The 26,168-nt window shown below is 44.2% G+C and overlaps 1 protein-coding gene and 1 long non-coding RNA gene across 3 annotated transcripts in view; one reads left to right on the forward strand and one right to left on the reverse strand.

Annotated features, from left to right (window-relative positions):
• PDGFD (platelet derived growth factor D) overlaps positions 1-26,168 on the forward strand; it is a 212,223-nt gene that overhangs the window by 79,631 nt on the left and 106,424 nt on the right. The gene's annotated exons all lie outside the window — the stretch shown is intronic.
• LOC115306510 lies at positions 9,629-10,174 on the reverse strand. The gene is made up of 3 exons (XR_003915347.1): positions 10,118-10,174; positions 9,756-9,791; positions 9,629-9,669 (listed from the first exon to the last, which is right to left on the reverse strand). It is a non-coding gene; the product is annotated as an uncharacterized LOC115306510 (long non-coding RNA).

The raw sequence follows: 26,168 nt of genomic DNA on the forward strand, positions 1-26,168 counted from the left end.
GAGAAAGTTGTGCTATGAGGCTTTTGCAGTAATCTAGGTATTAAATGCTGCTGATAACATAGATGAACCGGGGGAAGTCATCATGGACCTAGTCCAGGAGGAAAGAGGCGATCACAGGACCTGGCAATTCGTGGGGGTGGGGCTGGGGAAGAAACGTATCACCACGTGTTTTATTTTTAAGTATCAAAAGTATTCTACCACCTGAGCACATCTCTTATTAGGTAATAACTGGAAAGAAGGGAAAATGAGTCCCTCAGACACAGTATGGATTTTTTAAAAAGCTGAAAAATTGAATGGTGAATTCAAATAGACTTCGTGCATCTTGCCAAAGGCTTACAGAGCTAAATGCAGCTAATGGTTCATTAGAACAATGAGGTTTGCAAGTCCATCAGTAGCATACTGCCCTTGATTATTTGTTTGTGCGAAAGAGATGGCCAAGATAGATGGACTCCCTTTAAAAAGAGCATATCACAGGAGCCTCCAGTGACCGGTGACGTTTTCACCCTGCCATATTTGCAGCGACATTTTCATGTCGCCACATTACAGAATGACAACACTGGATCGTTTAAGAGCCAGTTTGATGGCAGCCGGTATATGTCGCATCTAGTACCCCATCTCTTACTTTTCATACAGCAGAGCGTTTGGGGGCCATGTAGGGGCTGCTTTCTTTAGTCGTTGACTTTAAATTAGTTTGGTTAGGTTTCCAGAGGTGTGATAAGACTTTGTGAACACACCCCACTAAACAAAAGCTAGAAGCTTTGCGCTGGCCTCCAGGTGATTTTTCTACCTACCTGCTTCACTCCAGCCACGGTAATGACCTTCCTGCAACTCCAGTTCACCATTGCCTTGCTTTTCTGTTGATATAATTGTGTTGCAAGTTGCTTATTATATAAAACAGTGTCACTCTGTGGATGACCTTTCCAGACTTACTCTGGACTTCTCACTTAGTATGATTTTGCTCTGACCCAGCCACATGGCTGCCTGTGGTTGGAGTTCATTCCCACGCAGCTGTAACTCACTCCTCCTCTCTTCCTTGGTCAGCGGGCGTGGACCTGAGCCGGGCCTGCACTTTGTCACAGTTCGCCTTGACACCTGCTTTTCTTCATGGGTGTCCTTGTGATCCCTTACTTAGATATTTAAATTTTGTGATCACATGACCAACTTTCACTTCAACAGCCCTGTTGGAAATAGCGCAGCATTTTCGAGATCTTGACACCAAGAAACATTTAAAAAGCCCTTTTTTGAAGGACATTTTGGCACTTGGTTTCAGTTGTCTGTTGTCACAATAATATTGTAAAACACATTGCCATTTATTGTTGCGAAACAACAGCCGTTTGTTGTTCTCACAGTGTCACAGGTCAGCTGAGCGCTTCTGTGCATTGTGGCTGGATTGACTGTTCTCAGCAGGGCTCAGCCTGGCGTCTGTGACCGATCGAGGGGTTGCCTGGAGTCAGGTGGGCTGGGGCTGACACCGCTGGACCACCCACTCCCCCTCCCTGCGCGGAGTAGCCCAGTCTTGTTGTTGTGATGGCAGGAGTCCGAAAGAGAAAATGGCGATGGCCACGCCCTCATACTTCTCCATGGCTTTTGCCGTGGACCTGTTTGCCAGAACCAGAGCCCACGGAGGGAGGGCAGCGGGAGGCGCACTTAACTAGACATGTGGGTTGGAGGTCACTGCCACAGACACAATTAGTCTGCCACACATACTTGTTTTAATCAGGTCTTAGTTCTCATTTACCTTATGAACCTACTTTCTATTCATTCTGAGTCAGCAAATAAGCAAATATAGATAACGGGAGCCAGTTTCTCACTGAGGAGAAGGGTGTTACAGACACAGAAATAGGAAAAGGAAGAACAAACCCCGGGTCTTGAGATTTGCATCTGAGGTATCGTGTGAACTAAGGGATCGCATTAATATATAAGTATCTATATCTGTTCCCTACCTCCGTTCTCTGGGAAGGTCTAGAATCCATGAGACTATACTAGGAATGAACACAGTGCCTTGTTCCTGGTTTCTATATACCATTATCCACTAAAAGGACCCAGGGTCCTTAGAGAAATGGCCAGTTTCAGGGCGGGGGCAGAGAAAGTCCAAGATTAGCCAGGAAATCGTGGGTGCCAAATGGTAAGAAAACATTCAGAGAATAATGGAGACATGTCAGAAGGAAACAGGGGCCAACATGAAGGCATTCCCACTGGCTAAAACTGGGATAATATGAATGTCACAATGACGATATTGGAGGATTACGAGTATTAAAGTTAGAGTCTGGGAGCCCATCTGGGGTAGTTTTTGTTTTAGTAGCAAGCCATCTGGTAAACATAGAAGGAATGAAGGAATCCGAAAACCACCATTTGTCAGCCATCATGATACTGATTGATTCTGATGAGAAACAACAATGGAGGCTCAAAGAAATGGGTGAAAGTTTCACAAGTGACGGAATACTTAGTCTCAGAATGTCTCTCCACAGATATATATTTAAAGCAACATGTTAAAGGATGACCATCAAGCGGAAACGCCTAGCAGACACCCCCTCACCAAGGAATATAAAATGACTGTCAGCTATGAGTCTATAATGGACAGCATGGGCTTCTAAAAAGAATGCCCTGGAAAGTGCGCCGCGCACCTTGTTTGGCATTCCTGCCGGGAGTACAAACTGAGTCTAATCACGAAGAAACCACAGCAAACCCAGCCAGTGGCATCCTGCAGAATAATTGGCTGCACGCTTCAGAGATGTCAGGGTCATGAAAGAGAAGACTCCGAGACTGTTTGAGATGGAAAGTGACTAAAAGAGGCATGCCAGCAATGCAGTGCATTTCCTTGGATTTCCATTTGCTCTTGACATTATTGGGACAGTTCAGAAGTTGAATGAGGCCTGTTGTATCTGCAGATTAGATAATAGTGTATCAATGTCAGTTTCCTGATTTTAACAATTGGACTGGGATTATGCAGGAGAATTCCTTGCGTTTACAAAATACACATTGAAATTGTAGCAAATGGTTCTGTCATGTCTACAAGGCACTCTGAAAGAGGTTTGGGGAAAAATATACGTGCATACCTAAGGAAAAAAGGGAAAAGAAAGCAAAAAGTGTGAATCAACTGTCATAAAATGTCAAAATCTTTGTGAACGGTTGTCATAAATTCTTTGTACTATTCTTGTCATATTCAAATTGTGTCTTGAGAATTTTAAACAGTGGTCGATCTACAATATATAAATATTTAATTTTCCATTTCCCATAACTATGTTTAAGAAATAAGTTAACCAATTTAACATCAAATAACCTGAGAAGACTATAATAGTTCTGATAATCTATTTCAGTTGCCAGCAATATTAAACTCAAGGGTGGGATTTTGGTCAGACCCAATGTGGGTGGCACCCCACGTCTTGGCCTTTTGTATTTTTGGAGTGAGGAGACTTTGTATGAGTAGGTAAGGTGGCCCTTTCCCCAGATCCAGGAGTCATGTTTGTGGTGGTTCTTTGTTTGGTGTGGTTTCTGCCTCTCAGAAGTCACCACTAGAATACAAACGGAAGATTTTTGAAGGTCCTACACTTTAGTAAATCATAATCTGAGTATAGGTAATGCCTTGTCTATCAATATCTTAAGGTGTTTATGTCATCGTTTTATGCAGAACATAGGAGGAATTTTTGTTGTATGGGGAACATATGAGGAATTCTTAAATTGTATTCAGGCTCCATCCCCAGGTTGGAAATGCAGTGAAGTCCTCAGACATTCATTTCTATCCTGAATTACAAAAGCTACATGAGGAGAGAGAGTCACAGCAAAAGAAGACAATAATCATTAGCGTTTGATTATACTTTAATGAAAATGTCCTCATTTGGGGTCAAGCACATGTCTACTCTGAAGCAAAGCAGGTTGGGGGTTGGTTACAAAGCCTGGAGCCAGACAGGTCTGGGTTCAAATCCTAATTCGCTGCTCATCTCCCATCCGAAGACTGATTTCTACAGCTGGCGTGTGGGTGTGGTTTGACAGGGTCTGACCTCCGGGAACACAGTGTGGCCGTTATTGTTACAGCCTCCGTTGTCTAGATGGAGAAGTAGTCAAAGTAGTGGCTTTCTGATCTCACATGATAAAACGATTACATGGAAAAGAAACATTCTTTTACGCGTTAGCATTTAAGTGCTTCTCTTTCTCTTAACTGGTATCTTCTGGACAATTCTGCGTGTATAGTTCTCTCTCCCCTGAAATCGTATTAGCATTTTCTCCATGAAACAACCCAAGAAATAAAGCAAAACCATTTTAATTAACTCAGGTTTAATACATTTTCCTTATCTGCCGCTGCTGCAGATATGAGAAGAACAGAATTGCACTGTGTATCCAGAAATCTTTGAGTTGATCAAAGAGACGAGGCTGCAGGAAATTCAAAGCAAAACATCATTTAGCTCTGCTTAGGCCACAGGCACGAGCAGAGGCCACATACCCTTTAAAGTATCTTGAAACTCCTGTTTTTCTATGTGAATCCTCTATCCTTTAGCATTATCTCGCTTGCTGAATTAGGAGACAGTGCACTCGGCTGGCTTCCCTGTTTCTTTCAGTCCCTCCCATGTTACCGGCCGGAAACAGGAGACATTGTATGACACATGGGTAATACTTCGAATTGAATTGAAATGTGCATGCATAGGATGTGTGTGTGTGTGTGTGTGTGTGTGTGTGTGTTTAATTTGGTTGATTTCCAGTAGAAAAAGAAAAGGCTTAACATTTTGATGTAGCTTTGCTCCTTACTGTAAGTAAAACCAGAAAAATTGCTTAGTACCTTTTCACCTGGCTATTTTAATATTATGAAAATAATTATTCACACCACCAAGCAGCACCTAGCAGGGGGCTACTCTTCAAAAAGACATATTTTCAGAGTGTAATTGAGAACCCTAAGTCTTTTTGGATCTTGCCTCAAAAAAAAATCTATTATACTCTCCCAGAGAATCTACATAAAGAAATATCTCCTTTGCTTAAGATATTTTTCTTTCTCTTTAAAAAATTTTTAAATGTTTATTTATTTTTGAGAGACAGAGAGAGAGAGAGAGAGAGAGAGAGAGAGAGAGTATGAGTGGGGGAGAGGCGGAGAACGAGGGAGACACAATCTGAAGCAGGCTGCAGCCTCTGAGCTGTCAGCACAGAGCCTGGCTCAGGGCTTGAACCCTTGAACCGTGACATCATGACCTGAGCTGAAACCAGGAGTTGGATGCTTAACCACCCAGGTCTCCGAAAGGTGTTTTTGTTTCTACATAAATATTTAGACACATGTATATAATCATAGGAACTGGTATGACACTAATTCACATGTTTCATTTACAGAGCACCTATGTATTCAGCCTATACTCTACAGAGAAGACTAAATAAATGACAGAATTGTTGCCTCTGGGGTCTGGAACTGGTTCATATCATCTTGTACTCCATTTGCTCCTGCCCGTCAGGAACTAGGAGGAGGCGTGGCCTTTATTTTGTCCTCAGTAACTATGCAGAGAATTAGAATATACAGCTTAGAGTGAAGACTAAGCATTTGGAGATAGACCAACCAGTCTCGCCCGGAATGTGGTAGTATGAGTAATTTTACTTCAAGATTTCAAGAAAGGGGATTATTGAAGCCAGTCCTCAAAGGGCGAGTGGGACTTGATCACAGGAGCCGGGTAAATAGCATCCGGGATCCATCAGCATCAGCATTGCTGATGGATATTTCACAATGGTTTATAGTTTTATAGAGTGACTCCAGAAGTTTCACGTCACTTCCTTCTGAGATATGCTTACAAACTGCTCCAGATACCCTCAGATTCCATTATCAACCCTGAACAGTGTAACAGGTACTGCTATGTCCAGATACTTTCTTTACACTGTGTTATCTCTGACGGTGGTTCAAGGAGTTTATTGGAACTGTGCACTTGTGTGAGAGCCACTGTGCCGGGTCTGCCCGTGCGCTCACTCTTCAGACTGTTCTGGAAGTCCGGATCCAGCAGACATGATGTCTGGAAGAGATACACTGTTAGCACTTTCTTATTCACTGAAGTATCTGATCATTCATAAACTCTGTGACTATAGATGACACAACGTATCCAATTCAATTCAGCTGCGGTCTTTTATTTTCAACATTTTTCAAATTTTTTTTTTTCATGCTTGTGTTAGAGAGCCAAGGAGAAAGGATTTTGGGGGATTTCCACAAAACATGCCTTACTGTCCTGTCAGGTGTATCAAAATCTCTAGAAGGAGTGCCTGGATTGCCCAGTCAGTTAAACCTCCCACTTCGGTTCAGATCACGATCTCATGGTTCCTGAGTTCAAATCCCACGCCGGGCTCTACGCTGACAGCTCAGAGCCTGACGCCTGCTTCGGATTCTGTCTCTCTCTGTTCCTCTGCTTGGTCACTCTGATTCTCTCTCTCTCTCTCTCTCTCTCTCTCTCTCTCTCTCTCTCTCTTTCTCTCTCTCTCTCTCTCTCTCTCTCAAAATATATAAAGATGGGCAAGAATGTACATTCTTGTACAAAAGTCAGTCACTTCCCCCCATTTAAAATAGGCCATGCTGCTACTGCATATGTTTCAATAAGAAACACTCTTTCAACTTTATCTCTTTTCTGTAAAAAAAAAATTGTACATACAATAGAGTTTTACAGATTGCTCTGACGCCAGACACGCGAGGTGCAATGAACATTCAGAGTCCTGCTCCATGTCCTCACGTGAGCTGAGGACAGTTCCTGTCGCCTTGGGAGGGAATCTGGAATGGGACCCCCAGGGATGTCAGACTCTACTCTTTGCATATCTGCTGCCGAGCAGGGGCTGATTCGTAAGTGGCAGTAAGGGATTTTCCACTGCCAGTTAATTTTTTGATGTATTTTTGAAAAACCAACTCGTTTTTAAGAAGTTTTATATGGTATTCTTGTTTTACTTAGATTTCTTTGCCAGTCCTTATGTCACTTCTTTCTAAGAAACCAATGTTTGTAATTAATTTAAAATCCCCTTCCCTGTAGCGAGCATTTTTTCATGCTAAAAATGTTTTAAAAATCTAAGCCTTTACTAAGGCGTGAGATTGGCACCAAAGTTGGTAAAGCTGAATAAGGTAAAGAAATGCACATCTGGGATCTAGAAATAGTGCCTGGTAATTTTGTTTCATTTTAACTACAGGTCCTGTTGATCTGCAGCATAAACAGTTATATGTGTTAACTTATATGCCTCAGGTTTTTTTTTTAATTTTTAATGTTTATTTTATTTTTGAGAGAGAGAGAGAGCGAGCGAGCGAGCAGTGGAGGGGCAGAGAGAGAGGGAGGCAGAGAATCCCAAGCAGGCTCCAGGCTCCCAGCCATCAGAGAACCCGATGTGGGGCTCGAACCCATGAGCTGTGAGAGCGAGATCTGAGCTGAAGTCAGACACCCAACCAACTGAGCCACCCAGACGCCTCTAACGGCCTCATGGAGGTGAAAATCAGAATATGCAGAGATGCCCCATTTACGGGACTAAACGTGGAAGTGAGGACCCGGAGCACGGTGCTGCTGCAGACCTGTGTGCTCCGTCTTCTTTTCTCTCCTGCCTCCCTTTTTTTTTTTGCCTTTTTTATTTTATAAATATAATATTCCAAACTCATCAAAACCCAGATTACTCTCTTGGACGTGGCCCCCATCATGGATAGAGATCACACTGACGGTTTGACGGCGTGCCCCTCTGGGGAGGTGTGGAGAGGGCATCCGGCCGCCCGCAGGACAGGGAGTTGCCAGCTCGTCCCATGGCTTCTGAGGGGCCTTGGGCGTCCGTACCAACGCTGGGAGGTTGAATTCGTAGAGCACGCCCATCAGCACTTCCACTGGGGTGCCTTGAAGCCCCGCCAAGGTGTTGATTACGTGGTGATTTGATGAATGAATCCAGCACCTCAGCGTGGTCAGCTCTGGCTAACATCTGAGATGCTTGCGCGCAGTGGGGAAGGACACGTGAAGTCCTCTCCTCCGTCGCCTGTGCTTGCAGCACACTCCGCCAGCGGGGTGTGTTGTGCATGTTCAGAGGGTGCTTGTGCCTACGTTCACTGACCTCCTGTTGAAACTCCCCAAGTCGTGGTGTGTTTGAGGGTAACTTCGCAGTGAAGGCTTTAAACTCCAGCCGCCTGGGTCCCCTGTCCAGGCCCCACTACTTACCATAAAGTTCTGAGCAGGTGACCCACACTTGCCGAACTTAATCCCTCTCCCTCCCTCGTTGGTCCTGTCCTTCTCCTCTGCCCTTTGAGACAATAGAGTTTGTGGGAGGGCCCGGGTTTAGCACCATCTGTCCATATCTATGTATCTCTATCTATGTCTGTGTCTATGTCTATCTCTATCTCTATCTCCATCTCTACCTATCTCTGTATCTCTCTACTTCTCTCTCTATCTCTACCTCTCTCTATCTCTGTCTCTCTATCTCTCACCCTATCTCTCTCTCACACACACACACACACACACACACACACTTCTAAAACAGCATGACTTAACACATCATTAAAAGACCTGTTGAGAGGTTTCCTGTCTCACTTAACGTTGGTAACGATGTGAGAGTCTGTGTCCTGAGTGCATGTATTTGTAGAAAGGACTCAAGATCTTGTGCTTTAGGACAGGGCTACCTTCATTGGCCACCAGCCTGGCCGCCATGCTCCACCACGTTCTCTAATATTTAGGAGCATAACTGGATGGATGTCTGACCGTCCTTTTCAAAGCGCAGAGCCTGGGGCAGCTGCCCTAGTTTGCTGGGTCCCCCGGGAAAGCGCCTCATCACATATTTACACAACCCAGCCCCACGGAGGTTTGGAATTAGAGGGGTTCTGTCTTTGTTGTTCCGGGATGATGGATGTTCGCGAAGTTTTGTAGGAATCTCTGGGAGAGAAAATTAATAGCACTGTTATATACTCCGTAGAGAAGGCTGCATATCTGATGAACAAATTCATTAGCATTTCTGTTGTGGATAATGGTAATTAATCTAATTGAAGGCTTTTTTGTTTATTCCTCCTAGTATGAATTTTCAAATATGCCCTTTTGTGCCCAGGAAGTAGGTGTGAATTTACTTTTTTTTTTTTTTATTGCACCATTTAGGGGCTGTTTGTGGTATAACATCATGATGTATTCTCTCTCTGTGTCATTTCTCAGCTGGGTCACGCTGCAGTTAAAGGAGGATTTCAGTGGGTGGATAAGCATGTCTAATTAATATAGGCAATTATTTCTAAGATATTCTGAGGTGGCGAGCTGCCACCTGGATATTTTTGCAGTCTAACCAAAAACAACATAATTCAGTTCAAACCTCTCATGCACCTCTTCATAGCAGCTTGATACATCGATTTTGTAGTTTCTTGTATTTTATTTGGATTCAGAAAACTCTTTTGTGCAATGAAGTCGGGAGGAAGGACGCACAGAGCTGGATCGGATGACAGAGGAGGCAAGAATAGAGGGAGGAGTTTGGCCTTTCAGGGACCAAGGGGAGCAGGCATGAGAAGAGCTAGCTCTACCAGGATGCCGGGTGAATGCACCTGCAGGCCACACAGCAGCACCGGGAGCTGCCCGGGAACCAGAGAACGGTCGCTGTGGAGCACGGAGCCAGCAGGTGAAGCCCCCAGGCTCCGGCTCCAAACACGGCATCACGGACAAGCTTGTCTCCCCCTCCCACTTCAGAAAACCACAGCGTTGATGAGACAGGACGGTATCTCAGTTAGGAGTCGGTCTACAAAATGGGACAAAGAATGTGGACAGAAAATAGAGGCATGTGCAACCCTAAACCGTACAGAGAGAGGAGAGGTCTGCACTTACCTGAACAGCAGCAGGCTGATTTTCAGCTTGTAACTACTGGAAACAAAATACCAGAAAAGCTTAATTTACAGCATATCAAAAATAACGCATGCTGAACATACCATGTGGGTAATGTGGCTCCTGAGACAGGCCTGGCACATAGTAGGAGGTTTGTTGATTCACCTAACAAATATTCAGCCTTTATTATTTGGTTGATGAGCTGGTCGTGCAGAAGTGTGTGTAAGACTCTTCCTGAGCGAGCCCGTCAGAACACTCTTTGGCCACGGACCTCCTGAAGCAGGAGCTGTGTCAACAGGTATGTCGGCAGCCTGGACACACTGTTTCCGCCCTCCCAGCCCTGCCCTGGGAGAGAGTAGTCATACCTACTTGGAGCTCCGACTCCCAGGTGGGTACTGAGACCCAGTACAAACAGGGTTGTGCTTCTCCAGACTTCTGGGCCAGCCGTCTGGTCCAGAGAACCATGCTCCCCTGGTCTGCAAGAAGTGATAAATTCTGGCTCAGGGCGAAGGAGGCCGCGCAGGTCAGGATACAGTGAAGCTGCCTGGGTGAGGTCCCCAAGGTGCAGTGCCATACAGCGGCATGGAGCTCATCTGGGGCCCTGGAGCCTCTCGGGGTGTCTGATCCGGGCACAACCCAGGCCTAGAAGTGAGGGTTGGCCCAGGACACGGTCCACATGTGATTCATAACTTAGTGGATCCGTACAGTCTTTGCAGCTCGAACTCTGCATGTTTCTGATGCACCCTCCCCTGCCCCCCCCGCCCACCCCCCCCTCCCCGTTCGTACATCACTGGGGAGGACACAGTGCCTTTGTGATTTTGGCAGCAAGCAAAACTAAGATCTAGTCTGATGGGGCACCTGGGGGGGCTCAGTCGGTTAAGCGTCCAACTTCGGTTCTGGTTATGATATCACAGTTTGTGAGTTCGAGCCCTGTGTTGGGCTCTGTGCTGACAGCTGGAGCCTGGAGCCTGCTTCAGATTCTGTCTCTCTCTCTCTCTCTCTCTCTCTCTCTCTCTCTCTCTCTCTCTCTGCACTTCCCCCACTCACACTCTGTCTCTCTCAAAAAATAAATAAACATTTTAAAAAAAGATTTAGTCTATTGTCCTTCAAATGCCATTTCATTCATTTAGGCCCATGCCTCGCAGGGACTAAGTCTGCCATTCAGAGAAATGACAGCTAGTGTTGGAAATGATTTATATTCAACCATACTTGTATTTAGCAGCATCTAGGAGTTAAGCTCTTTGCTAAGAGCTGGGCAAGTAAGGCTGCATGAACCATAATCCGTGTTCTCGGTGTCGTGGAAGAGACAGACACACGTCAAAGGGCGCCCTCCTGGAACTGAATGAGAAGCCCTGGAGCACGGGCAGAAATTGGCAGATGAACGTGACCCAGAAGCAGGTGTTTTCAGGAAGGAAGGAGGCCAGCAGTCCTGAATTAGTTGTGGCGCCTTAGCCACAGGGTCTCTGGAAAACATAACATAACAAAACAAAACAAACCAAAATGCCTATCATCCAGGAAACTGCTATAAGATGGGAATTTCCACAATATGAATTGGAAAAGCTCCATCAGTTGGAGAACACGATTTGAATGAGCTGCTCTTACAATAGGAACAATACTCAACAATGTAGAGCTCAAACTTTATGGGCTGTTTCCACCTGGGAGAGGGCTGTTTGACCTGCAATGTGCTTCGGTGATCAGAACAGTGGGCAGCGAAGGCTGTTTAAGAATCATGTGGGGATGATTGTGCTGACAGTTACATTTAAAAGGTGGGCTTTTCTTTTTTTTTTAGTAAAAGATACATATAAAAATCATGTTTGTTTAGGGATGTTTAGGATTTATATTTGCTTGGGAATGTCAGGCTTTTCAAAGGACACAGTGAGGTTAATAAAACTTCTGAACGACGCATATGACTTTATGGCTGCTCTGAATCTCCCCACTGCCATTTTGTCATTAAAATGTATTTAAAAAATATTTTTTATTTCCATTTTATTTTTGAGAGAGAGCAGGGGAGGGGCAGAGAGAGAGGGAGACACAGAATCCAAAGCAGGCTCCAGGCTCATAGCTGTCAGCACAGAGCCCCCACGGCAGGGCTTGAACTCACAAACTGCGAGATAATGATCTGAGCTGAAGTCGGACACTTAACCAACTGAGCCTCCTAGGTGCCCCCATTAAAGTGTATTTTTTAGGCAGATGTATTATTGAGGTATAACTTACACACAGTAAAGTTCACCTTTTTTAGTCATAGGGGCAACATTTTGACAAATGTCACCTGTTGCATAGCTGTGATTAGAGGCAGGATGCAGAAGGTTTCTGAAAGTGTTACTTGGAGCACCTCTGTGGTCAGCCCCCTCTCCCGCCTCCCTGTCTGGCAATCTTTGATACGTCTTCTGCCTTGCTCCTTATAATGACTGTCAAATGGATGGACTGATGCAGTGTACAGCCTGTGCATCTGGACTCCCTCTCTTAGCACGTGCTTTGCCGACCCATCTGTGTGGTTGCTGGTGTCCATAGTTCATTCGTTTTATTGCTGAGCAGTTTTCCATTGTATGGAATTCTGTAATTTGTTTATCCATTCAAGTGCCTGTGGGCATTTGGGGGCTAGGACGGATGGAACTGCCGTGAACCATGAATATTTGTGTATAGGTCTATGTTGTCATCCCTTTGGTACAAATACCTACTGGTGTAGTAAGTGTCTGTTTAACTTTATATGAAACTTACCAGCCATTTTCCAAAATGGCCCCCCCTTTGTGCCTGAGTGCCAACAGCATGAGTTCTAGATGTCCCACTTCTTTGCTGGCTCTCCGTGTTGCCAGTTGCTGATGTTGTGTCATTTTAGCCATTCTGGCATATGTGTGTTGATATTATCCTTGTGGTTTTATTTGCATTTTCCTAACGACTTTCTACATGCTCACATACCACTTACCACTCATCTGTAGTTAGCTGTCTCTTCATATCATTTGTCCATCTTGTATTGGATTTCTCTTATCATTAAATCATCAAAGTTATATATATGTATAATATTTAATATTTATATTATATGGTATACATAATATTTATCAGAGACACATTTTGCACATAATTTCTCCCAGTCTGAGGTTTATCTTTTCTGTTTCTTGAAGTATGTTTCAGAGAATTTTAAATTTTGATGAGGTCCAATGTATCAATTTTTCTTCTTTTATGGTTCATGCTTTTTATATCAAAGAAATCTTTACCTAATCTCTGTCATGAAAATTTTCTCCTGTGTTTCCTTCTAGAAGCTTTATAGGCTTTACCTTTAGGTCTATGTTCCATTTTGAGTTATTTTTTTAATGTGTGGGTGACTTTTGGTTCTAGTATGATTTGTTGAAAACACAGCTCGTTTTCATATTTTGACCGTATATGAAAGGGTTGAAAATCAACTGACCACATATGGATGGGCTTATTTCTGGACCTTGTATTGTGTTCCTTGGATGTGTATGACTGATTACATGTGAATACCAAGTTATCTTGATTACTGCAGCTTGAAATCAGGTCTTGAAATCAGGTATTATGAAATTTCCAGCTTTTGTCTTTTTTCCAAATTATTTTAGCTATCCTAGACCCTTTGTTTTATGTATAAATTATAAAATCATATGGTCCATTTTAGCCCAAAAAAATGCTGCTGAGTTTTATTGGGATTACTTTGATTTTGCATGCGAAATTATGAGGAATTTTGAGGAATTGACATCTTGACATTATTGAGTCTTCCAACCCAATGTTCTTTAAGTTTTCTTTTCAGTGATTTTTTTGTTTACAGCATACAAATCGTGCATATATTTTGTTAGATTCATTCATAAGAACTTTGTGTTTTTTGATGATGTTGAAAAATTTTAAATTTAATTTCCAAATGTTTATGCTAGTACATTAAAAATGCAGTTGAGTTTTATGTGAGATCATTGTTCTATAAACTTACTATTAAAATATAAATATGGAAAGAAAATATTGTTTAAGATGCAATTTCTGGTGAGTTGACTTAGAAGAACCGCCATGCTCTTGAAGGAGAATACGTCTTCTAAAGCGCGTAATAGCTGTAACACCCCTCGGCCAAGTTATCGTCCACTCTCCTCCATGATTAATCGGAACTGGTACTCTCCCAGAACTGAGAGTGTTGGTAATGCTCCAGAACACCCTCCTCTGATTCTGAAGTCGTCCCTCTGTCAGCCGGGGTGTGTCCGCCCCCACAAGGTTTTGTGAGACTAAATGCGATTAAATGCAGAGCACTTAGCAGACTCAACACACTTCCCTCCCCCTCGCTCCCCCTCCTGCTGAATGTGTGTTAGTGCCCCAGGTTGGCTGCGACTTATTACCACAAACAACAGACATTTCTGTCCTCACAGTTGCCCAGGCCTGAAGGTCAAAGTCAAAGTGTCGGCCATGTTGGCTCTGAATAGAGGCTGGGAGGCAGGATTCACTTCAAGCCTGTGTCCCTCATGAGCCCTGCGCCCCTGGCTCCCCAGCACTTGTGTCTGCCTGGTCCTCACGTGCCCTTCCTCTTTGTGTCTTTGTGTCCCAGATCTGTTGTTCCTTTCTCTTCTAAGGACATCCTAAATCCAGGGTGGCCTGATCCCAAGGTCTTTAACTTAATTTCATCTGCAAAGACCCTCTTTCCAAATAAAGTCACATTCGCAGGTACCCAGGGTCAGGACTTGAATGTAACTCTTCTGGACTCTCCTCACCCCACTGCAAATGTCCAGACAGAGATGTGTGTAAATAAGGCCTTGTTTCATATTACATGTGCACTCACGCACAATGTGGGTAAAAGATATGGAAAAGACACAGTTTGTACATAAACTGACATATGCATGGATGACTCTCTTTTCTATTCTACATTCTAGAAACCTTAAGTAGATTTTGTACAGGTAGAACTCGGGATCACTTTTAGGGTAACAAGGTTTTTACCAATTTCATATCCATGTTGTAGATTAATCTCTTAACTTTGAGATTGGGGTGGGTGAGTAATTGGCTCCTGCTTGTTGATTTTTGTGTTTTATGAGGCATGTTATTTTAAAAGCAAACAAAGGAAAATTTCGGTGAGAAGTAGAAAGGGCTTTCAGTGGTGTCATTTGTGTGTGTGTTTTCTTCCTCTCATATGAAAGGAAAGTATCCAAATGAAGAGAGCCAAGTGGAGAAATGCTGTTTCCATGGCAACAGTTCCATTCTGCTTGTGCATCAGTTGTAATTTCTGTCGCACGTTGGATCATTGTACTTGACACCTTCAGAGAACCCAAACTGGGAAATAACACATCAGTACCTTGTGTGTCACTTCACGAAAAATTCTGGAAAGGTTTCTCCGAGCACAAGATACTTTAAACTCATCACACTAAAGATGAATTTCAGATTTTAAGAAAAATAAAGTTTTGATTTATTTAACCTTTCTCTTAATTTTTTAAATAATAATAATAATTTTTTTTTACTTTTACTTCTAAAGATGGATATTTACCACATACTTTCAATTAAGTGCCAGATACCATATTACCACAGTTAATATGTTATTTCTATTCCTTGTAACACACTCGAGTTAAGGATTATTAGTTCTGTTTATAGATAACAGACCCAAATCTCAACAATTCAAAAAACATTATTCATTTATTCCCTCTACAAATATTTATTAATCCAGACACTACACTGAATGTCAAACATACAGCAGGGAGTAAGAATGAGCTAGAAACAGGCAGGGCCAGGATCCAAACCCATGCCTGTATTGGCTCCAAAATCTACCTTCTCCCTCTGCTGAGTCTCTCTCTGCCGGTGAGACTCTGCATGTGTGTTAAACATGTACATGTCAGTATACATGCTTTGTGTTAAACAGCACGTGATATACGTGTTAATTCCCTATAGCGAATTCTTTGAAAGGAATTGCTGTTTTGTGTTACAACAGAGCAGGGATCCTTTCTCCTGTCTGAGAATTTGCTTTTGAGCATATGTGACATTGCGTGAAAGCCCTTGGTGGTGGCAGGTCGTGTTTGTAGCAAACATGTTAAATGAAAATAAATAAGTATGCCAGATGCTATTTGCACAGTGTTTTCTAAGTGATTCCTGTTGTTCTCACTGTGAGGGGGAGTCCTGGGGCTTGGGAACCTTTGTCTGGTCCTCGCTCCCTCTGAGACCTGGTCCTCTTGCCTGACACACATCCCTGCATCTGTGTCTTCTGTGCCCTCTGCTCATCACCGGGACTCTTGCCTGGTGCCCGTCTTTCTTGCCTGTCCCTAACTGTTGCTGGTGGCTGCTTTCGCCTGTCACCTCCTGCAAGTATCTCCCAAGGGAAACTGAAGATGTGCACGTTCTGCCTTTGCCCTCCTGGCCCCTCCGGCCAGCGGCATCGGCTCTTTCCCTGAAACTCAAGCCTGTGACGACATCCTCCCCCCGCACCACCAGCGCCGTCTCCTCTCCTGTCCATTCGTCAGCAGCCTAATCTCCTTCTCTCCTTTTCTCCTCCAAGGGCTGTCTCTGGAGGCTTGGCGAGGCGCGTGTCCCCTGGATCCCTCCTTGCCCGTGTGTTTAGTTTATGTCTGATGCGACTGGACGCTAGTTCACATTTCTTACCCACTTCCCATGTGTGTCCGTGTTGCCCGCTCAAGCCCTTGGCCCACTTCCTTGTTACACTTTCCCCATTTCGTTTTGATTATTTAACGGGGAAAGTATATTAGTTCCTCCCTCTTTGACCAGCATCCAGTAGACTGAAGGTGCTAAAACACTGCCGCTGGTGAAGGTCGCGGTGGGTGTGCGGATCCTAGTACTGAGCCACCATGCGGAGGGCGGGGAAGGGGGGACCTTGTGCAGTGACTCAGGTGCCATTTCACCAGAGCCTTATTCCCAGGAACAGGACGCCTTCTTCCTCCTTTCCGGGACTCATTTCCCAGTAGCAGAGATCCAGTTATGAGGTGAATATGTAATCTACACCTAGTGGTGCTTGCTGCTGCAGTGGGTGACCCGGAGCCCCCTGGGGACCCCCCATCCGGCTCCAGTGGGGCATCTGCGCAGTGGGCATCATGGGCTCCCGGCGGGGTGGGCTTGTGAGAAGCAACCCACTTCCTCCTATGGTGGCCTCGCTGCGCTTCTGTGACCTGTCACACAGCTCCTCCTCCCTCATCAATGCATCTGTCCTGCCTTCCCCACCGTGTAAGTCTCCCTGACCTCCGTCATGTGACAGAGGATAAGCCTCAGGAATGCGGGGCCACCGTTTCATCCGGTTTTATGGAGTCATCAAATATTAAACTGAGCATGTGTTGTTTTGGGTCTCAGCATCATGTCTGGTTTGATTTCTCTGGATTATGCAAGTATTCGTAAACTCCCTCTCTGTTGACTATACACAATTCTCATTCTGTACCTTCTGTTACAAACTATATACCAAATAACTGATTTGGCACCAAAAAAGGTTACTTTTATGTGGATGCAATTTAGTTTTATAGATGGGTACAATTATGTTAAAAGATATAAATAATTTATCTTAGCAGTTACAGCTATTTAACCCATTTTCATAGCAATAGTATACCCATCTGGAGCATTTTTCGTAAAAAGCAAATTGCATTCTAAAAGCTCTTTGGGAGCGATTAGTTTCTGCAGGAATGAATTGCCATCTCATTTAAACTAAGTGAGTAAATAAAATGACCTCAAAGTTTAAAATACACATTTGTTGAAAAAACTGGACATGGCGAAAAATGAAATTTCAGTTATTTTGCATAGTGTTTTTACCTGACTAATGTACAAGAGAGAACAAAATGATGTCTCCTCAGAGGAATATTTATACTTTGTAAATGGACTCAGCTTCTTAGTATTCTTCCTGAAAACTCTTGCAATAGAAAAAGGGCTGATTTTTTTCCTCAATGGCATCATTAGGAAATTGTTCTCCCACTTCAGTTCATTGGACTGAGTTTCTTCAGAGAGGCTCACCATTCCAGATTTCATAATAAGAAGGTATCCGGTCAATTAAATCAAAGCATATAAACCAAATAATAGAAGAAAGTGTGACTTAAAATCCTAGCCTAGAAAATTACAGTTAAGACCAATATTCTGTCTCATAAATTACTTCACTGTGTTTCTGTCAGTGTCTGTCCCAGACAAAGAATAAAGATCTTACAGAATGGAGATGTAGGTGAAAAAAGGAAAAAGGAAGATCTTTTCTGACTTTCTCTACAGGCTCGCCAGGACATTTCATAGAAAAGTCACCTGTTTCTCCATCCCTGATGTGGGTCGGTTACCAGTTTAGAAGCAGGTTTATGAAAATTCTGGGACCCCCATGTGGTTAACACCAGAAGGAGAAACAATTTTGTCTGTTCTTGTCAACCATATGGCTGGATAGAAAGTAAATAGCCAAAAAAAAAAAAAATCCAAAGTCTCCTCAATTCCTATTGCAATTCCCTCAGCAGAAATTTACTGACCACCTTCTACCTCCTAGCTAAGGAGTTCCAAAGCCTCCAACTCATCAGTCATTAGTGAATATATAGCATGTCTAGTTGGCAAAGATCCAAATGTTGCTTAAAAATGGGTTTTCTAACAGTAGCATAGTCCGTTCCATGAATGATCCCTTATAGTAAAATTAAACTCTTCTGTGCTGATCTTTCCTTACGAGTTATCATTAATCAGAAGAGGCTAGGTTTTGTGGATTTCTGCTGGGTTCCACGATGTTGCTCTCCCTCAGAACTGGGAGGTAGGTCCATGGGGTGCTTGGAAATTCACAAGCACTTTGGCTTCAGCCATAAGGGATGAAGACTGACTAATACATGTGTCAAAACGTTGTGCTGAGGGAGTGAAGCCTGGCACAATGGTGATGTAGTGAATGGTTCTGTTTAAATGAAACAGCACATAAATCCACAAAGACACACACAGATTGTGGTTGCCAGAGGCTGGGAGGCCGGGGGCCAGGGGGCAGAGCAAATGCTTAGTGTGTCCAGGGTTTTCTTTTGGAGTGACGACGACAGATTGGAACTAGATGGAGGTGGTGGGGTACCGCATTGTGACTGAATTAATTGTCACTGGACTGTTCACTTTAAAACAGTTAATTTTATGTTACATGAATTTAACTCCAATTAAAAATGTATACAAAAATGTTTAAAAATTTTTAAGCAAAAAAAAAGGCACATGACTATTTGCATATTTGTACTAATCTGATTACATTCTGTAGGTGCAGCACTAGCGTTTATAATAGCTGGCAGGCACGTTTATTCAATAAATGTCAGTAATACAGCTGCTGTTCCAGGAATCACAATTGAGGGGAGGAAAGCTTTTCTAGTTTCCCCTCTTAGGCTCTTTGGCTGGTCTAATAATTACACACAGGACAAATTAACAAGAGTAAGACAAATTTAATTCAGTGTATGTGGAAGCCCATGAAAATATGAGATTCAGGACAAGGCGGCTTTTATATCTTCTGGTCGAGGAAGCCATAAATTTGCGAAGAATTGACAAGACAAAGAAGTTTGGGTGTGGCGTAGCAAACGTGTAAAAAAGTAACAAGGTTTATGTACACAGACTTCTCAGCCCCAAATTCCGCGTCTGGTGATACGGATACTGCGTACCCTCTTTGCACAAGGAGGGTACCTCTCACCTGGGAGATTTGGTTCCTGCTTCATGGGGATGTAGGAGGGTCAGGGCGTTTTTCTTCTCTTTCTTAAGTAACTTTAATGAATAATAATCAGCATGTCAAAGTGGAAGATTTGGGGATAGATAGTCTGCTCCCTTTCACCGTTTCACCGTTTAATATTTTCACCTGGACTTTTCCGCGTCTGTGTTTTCTCACTGTATGATTGCCTGTCTTGAATTTTAAATCGGCTCGAGAACCTCTGTATTCACTTCCACTTAAGTTATCACTGTGACGTTGGTAGCTCGCATCTGGAATCACTCCTGTGGTGGAATCATTTTTGAAAGCCGCTCACATGCTGACTTTCCCCTCACGCACCATTAATGAAGGTGTCAACCAGCAAGGTCACTAACAGTGGTGCCTGAAGCCCCCGCTGATCATCTGAGCGGAATCTAATATATTGCCTCTAATAATTGCCCCGTCCTTGTCCACTAATTCTCAGTTCATGTTGGAGGCCTTATGGTCAATACAATTAAAATTAATTTTTCTTCTTTTATGGTAGGGAGATGCTATTTAATGCCATACTGGCGATACCTGAATACCAACCTTTTTTTTTTTTTTGCTGCTCCTGGGCCCGTACTTCTGTTTCATTATTATGATAGTTCATGACAGTGGTTTCCATAATAATGGGGCGCTGACTTAGGGCTTCCGGACCACCCTGTGCTGGCTGCGTGTTAGTGCCGCTCAGGCCTGACGAAATAACACGGGCAAAGCTTCCATTCACGTTGCCAGGCTCGCAGCCCATTTCCTGTCTAAAAAACAGCTTTGAGGGCTGGGGGTGTGGATCAGTGGTGGTGAACTAAATGGATGTACAGCTTATCCATCAGTGAAAGCTTCCCCCGATGCCGACACTGGAAGTTACAGTTAGAGTCTCAGAACTGGGGGCCCTGCTGGTGCGATCCTCTGTCCACCCCAGGGGTGGGCACTGGGGGGACTTGGGGGGCAGTCACTTGCCTTCAGGACTCTTGTGCAGGCGAACAGACTCTGGGCACTCCCGACCTGGGGTTCTAGACACCATAGTCACAGCCCGGGGAGCCGCACCCGGTAGACGGGCCCACCACCTTCTCCTTTGTCCTGGGGAACAGACTGCCCAGAGAAAGCGGCAGAATGGGTGCTGGAGCCAGAACATCCACATCCTCTGTCCGGTGTCCCTTCCATCAGCGCATCCTCTCTCTCGTGTCCCTTCCGTCACCATGTCCACTGTCTAGTGCCCCTTCCATCAGGACAGCTGGTTTTATATGCCATTCTAAATCGGGACTCCTCAATGAGCCTTTGGGGTCACTCTGACATTCAGCCACCTCTCCAACTGAGGACTGCCTCACCCCTGCCCTCGCCCCTCGGTCTTTCAGCAGCTCCCCGCCCTCCCCTCACACTTGCAGGTGCCCTTACTGAGGTCGCTGAGAAAAGGGAAGAGGGCATCAGGGGCCGGCTTCATGCAGTCACGTCTGCCTGACGTCATCACAAGCCAAGAATTCCTGTGCCTCAGGCCCCACTGCTCCTCACACACAAGGGCTCTGGGTCCTGAGTTACCCTTGTTCTCTTGTTTCTTCATTTTCCTCCTACCCCTGGATTATTCTCATCTGCAGAGAAATGCACTCCGTAACTTCCATAGTGAAACAGATGCTCTCGTGGCCCCTTCATCCACGATGGTGTTTCCCGTCTTCCCTGGGACGGCTCCATCCTGAGGGAACTCTGAGCACTGGCTCTCCCCACGCTCCCGGGCCTCCTCAGACGAACCTCTCTCTCTCCACCGCACCCACAGCATCACTCCTGCCCAAGTCTCCGACGACCTCCACCTTGCCAAATCTGGCCTTGGATTCTCAGCCCTCTTGCTCACCTCTCAGCACCATGGGGCCCACTGCTCTCCAGAAAACATTCGCTTCCTTTGGCTTCTAAGGCCAAACCTGACGTCCTTATTTCCCTCCCTACAATACCCACAGGTTTGCACTGGGGACCCTCCACATATGGAGGCCAGGAAGCTCTCATCGCCTCAAAAACGTGGCCTAGATTATTCCTGTGAATCTTGGGAGACTGAACTAAGTCTGTGCTTCCCAATGCCTGCCCATCACCAGGTAGATTTACCTTAGCTGTGTCCTAGCGCCATTTTGGCCACATGTTAGTGGACATAACACGTTTCCTCTGTCCGGTCACCTTCACTCAGTCACCTTGGTGTTCCAGCTAACGGATGCTGAGTCACTGACCTATTCTCTGAACCTCCTGCAGGAGCTAACCCCATCTCTTTAGTTGGTTGACTGGTGGTTTAGACCTTGTCAGAGCTCTGCAAAGTTGCACATGGAAATCTGAACCTTCCACAGGTGTCTTTCTAATAGTAGCTATATGTTGAACTATGTAAAAATAAAGCAAGTAACAGTATATTCTCACTGTTCATTTGGAATTATTGCTGAGTGATTTTTTTAAAAAGCAGTTTAACTTGAATCACAGTGAAGAGCTGGGTGCATGGAAAGGTTTCTGCATTTTTCATAAAAAATGTGGAAAAGAGCAAACACTGTTTTTGTGTCTTGTATCCATGAAGAGACGCTGAGACCAGACACTTAAGCGTTGTTACATAATGAGGCTTTGACAGTGGAGACCTTGCCTTGGGCACGTAAACTCCCATAGCTTATGGAATATCAGCGAGATTGTTTTCTGTCAATTCTGGACACCGAGGGATGGAAGGCGGCAGGGTCTGGACAGAAATCTCTGTTTCTCTTTTTCTCCAGCTGCCCATCGATTGCTCAAACTTCATGCAGTTGTTTCTGATAGAACATAGCGTGGAGCCCGGGCTCCGGTATGTTTATATAAAATTTTTCTTAGCAGTACTTCATTCTCTACTTCTGAGGAGGGGGGCGAGAAGGGGAGTGATTGAACAGGAAGTGAAGACCGGCCCCACGGAGAAGAAAAGGCCTTGTGTGTGTTTCTGGTGCTCCACTAAAGCCTCCATTTCCCCTACTCTGGTCTATGAAAGCCACGCTGTTGTCCTCGCGGTGACACAAGGAAAGGTCTCGCTTTGCCAGTTGGCTTTGCTGCACAGTGTTTGGGACACTGGACATCACGGCTGACCTATTTTCCTTAGAATCGTCTCACCTTCTGCTTCTGGGACAATGTGATTGTCCGGGGGTACCTCCCTCTCCTTCTGCCCAGCCCCCAACTCTCTACAACTTTCTGCCCAATCAGGGGTCCTCCCGTGTGTCTCCTGCCCGTCAAGCACGTCCTTGGCAAAGCACCTGCCTCCGCACATCACCTGCAGTCTGTAAGCACAACTCGTTGTGTCCCAAATTCGCCGATGCCCTGCTGTTTCCCACCGTGCGGTCCTACCTTCCGTTCTGTTTGGTGCGTCGTGACCTTCCCCGGCCCCGTGGCGACTTAACGTGAATGTGGAGGCGACATCATGAGTTGTTGGTGTTCCTCTCTGATGTTTCTGCTCCTCTGTCCAGATCATCCCTTAAAATGCCAAACCTGGGATTTCCTCTGAGACTTAAATTCATTCTACTGCTGTTCTTCTTCTCAGGGTAAAAAAAATGGTATAATTTTGTTTGATCAGTGCTTCTTCAGGATAATCCAAGTTCATAATTATTTGAAATATTTATTTTGAGGCTCCCATGCTCCTATTTTCTGACATGAGTTTCCACTGATTACATTTTTGTGGTGTCAGGACCACTTCTAAGAGGTCCTGACGATTACAGCAGCCTTGTCAACTTCAGTTATATTATGGATTTTCTTGGGAAAATGTCTAGGGTTCTTTCATTAAAGTCTTTTAGTACTTCTTTTAAGATGTGGCTTTCTTATGATATTTAAAATGATTCATTTTTGGGGCTCCTGGGTGGCTCAGTCAATTAAGCATCTGGCTCAGGTCATGATCTCACGGTTCGTGGGTTCGAGCCCCACATCAGCATCTGTGCTGACAGCGAGCTCAGAGCCTGGAGCCTGCTTCAAAGTCTGTGTCCCCTCTCTCTTTGCCCCTCCCCCGCTTGCACTCTTTCTCTCTGAAAACTAAATAAATGTTTTAAACATTTTTTTATTTAAATGATTCATTTTTCCAGCCCAGAAATATTTGATGAATGAGTTTAAATAAGGTTAGTTCTCCTCCACAAATAGACTAGGATATTCTACTTTCAAGATATACTTGGACATATGCTGGTAACATGGGTCATCGATCCTTCAGGCCCATTAAATCTGCGTTCTGTTTGGAGGTGCCTACAGTATGCTCTCTCTGGTGCTTTATATTGAAAATCTGGTTCAACCCTTGTAGGATGACCCGCTGTTCTGGTTTCCGTGGAACGGAGGGTGTTGCCAGAAGATAAACTATTGGTTTTCCAAAGTGGGGGGAGGGATTCAGCCACACAGACCGACTAGCAAAATGTCCTTGGCATGCAGCAATTGGCAACTTGACCAGTTTAAATCACCTTCAGGATCTATTTCTTGGATCACTTACATTTAAATCTGTACATGTCAGTATCAACCATGTTGTTAACTCAGAACATATTTATTCTAATTATACAAAGATAACCCATCAAGGGGGCACCTGGGTGACTCAATCAGTTAAGTGTCCCACTTCAGCTCAGGTCTTGATCTCCTGGTTCATGGGTTTGAGCCCTGTGTTGATGCTCTGTGCTGACAGCTCAGAGTCTGGAACCTGCTTCAGATTCAGTGTCTCCCTCTCTCTCTGCCTCTCCTCTGCTCGTTCTCTCTCTCTCTCACTCTCAAAAATAAATAACAAAACATTTAAAAGATAAAAAAAAAGATAATGTGCCAATATATAATTTACTTATGCCATATATATTTTATGTAAAAAATAAAAAAGTCCCACTTTCTCTGCATCACCTTATTAATAAATGTGGGAATTTGTCCATTTATTCATTCATATGATCTGTATTTATTCAGCAGGTACTATTTGCCTTGTACAAAATACCAAATACTAAAGATAACTTTATGAACAAGATTATTATCACTTCAGAAAATCCCAACACCTGTTAGGTTTTTGTTAGTGACTTGGGCCTCACTCCAGGTTTTCAGACTTGCTCCCCGAACATTTATATGATTGCCACCTGGTTGGTGTCTCATTGTCTCTGAGAAGCCCACTTCTTATTCCCTGGAGTTTAAGTACGTGACAAATGTTCCACTAACCTGATTCATGTCTAGGAGTTAACATCTTCTGTCTATATTGCCGTCATTCCTCCATTGTGTGAGCCTCAAGCCTTTTCTTTCTTTCTTTTTTTAAATATAGTTTGTTGTCAAGTTGGTTTTCATATAACACCCACAAGTGCCCTCCTCCATGACCATCACCCATTAGTTTTGCCAGATGAGTTTATAGTTCTCACACTGCTCCGGACTAAGCCGGCACCAGGAAGGAAGCTGGGCACAGCGCCACCACAGGCCAAGGCAAGAACAGACCACAGACTTCACCTGGCTTGGGTTAGCTGGGTCACCTCACCACTGAATGACTCCTCTTTAAGGAGGTGACAGATTCTCCTGTTTGCCTGGCTGCAGCTCAAAGTGCCAGCTGAGCACCAGAAGACTATTGGAAATCCAGCACTGGAATAGTGGCTGCTCAATAAAATTCTGTCTGAAAGCTTCTGTTCTGATGTAGTTAGCAGCTCAGACAGGGTGCAGGAGACCCTCCCCTGAGCTGGTGTCCTGTACATCATGAGTCAGCACGAATGCCATCTTATTTTTGAATCATTTACTTGGCATGTTTCCCAGCTCCTCTAACTTTTAACTTTTAAAGGCTAAGACTAGAATTTATATTTCCTTGTCTCTCTGTATGACATAGGACAGTGACTGGACTCTTGAAATTGAATTTTTAGTGATGTTGATAAATGCAAAACATTGATACTTTTTGACTGATAGACTAATTGAATCTCCAGATGTGACATGAGTTTGGAGGGAGAACATGTGAATGAATGTAATTTTAAATAAATTTTCCTCTTCATCTCAAGGTCTTTCAATGAAATGCTAGTAGAGTAAGATCATAGATAGCTATTGATGTTGTAGGTAAGAATTTGATGGCTCTAAGTGCTTATGTTACCTGGAATACACCTGTGTTGGTAATCGGTATCTATTTTATTTGGACACGGCATCAATATATCAATTAACAGTAGAGATAGACGTCTTGCTCTCACTGGAGCACAGCCCATGTTGCCTCGTATGGATGTTAACACGGGAGGAAATTATCTTAGGGCTTTTCTAATGGTTTTCTTAAAATAAGCCTTCCTGATTAGAAATGGAAAAGCTGGATTCATAAAAGTCTTTCCTCAAAAAAAGAAGAGGAGGAGGGAGCAACCATCAGAAAATATTCAGTGCAGTGACAAGCGACAAAGCCGTTGCAGGTGCCTGTCCCGTGGACCCTGTGTGAAAAGCATGGCAGGACCACAGACCCCATTTCTCCGATAACAGACTCTTAGAAAGTCTGAGATTCTAACGGGTGGACCCCGACCCGCAGACAAGCAGGGGTTCAAAAACAAGTTTGACTCAGGCTCCAACGTGAAAACATTTTCATCTTAATAACTTGCCAATGATGATTCCAGTATTGTGGACCTAACGGCTAATACTCCATCTCAGCCCAGCCCAGTCCCCACCTGCCTTAACAGCACTTAAACCAAGAGAGAATTTGTTTTAAAAGCAAAATAGACATTTACAGATTTCCCCCCCCCGCCTTCCGTGTCTACCTTTTCTTTACCTTTGTTCCTCTTTGGTTTTCCAGTTTGGTTTTCTTGTCAGCCTCAAAGAACCCGTCTGGATGGTAGTGCTTTAACAGTGTCTTCCCAGCACGGGAGCCAAGGTCATTGTCCACCTGCTCAGTCAGATGTTCCTTTATGGAATGTTGG

This window comes from Suricata suricatta, chromosome 11 (genome assembly GCF_006229205.1).
Source record: "Suricata suricatta isolate VVHF042 chromosome 11, meerkat_22Aug2017_6uvM2_HiC, whole genome shotgun sequence".
Lineage (NCBI taxonomy): Eukaryota > Metazoa > Chordata > Mammalia > Carnivora > Herpestidae > Suricata > Suricata suricatta.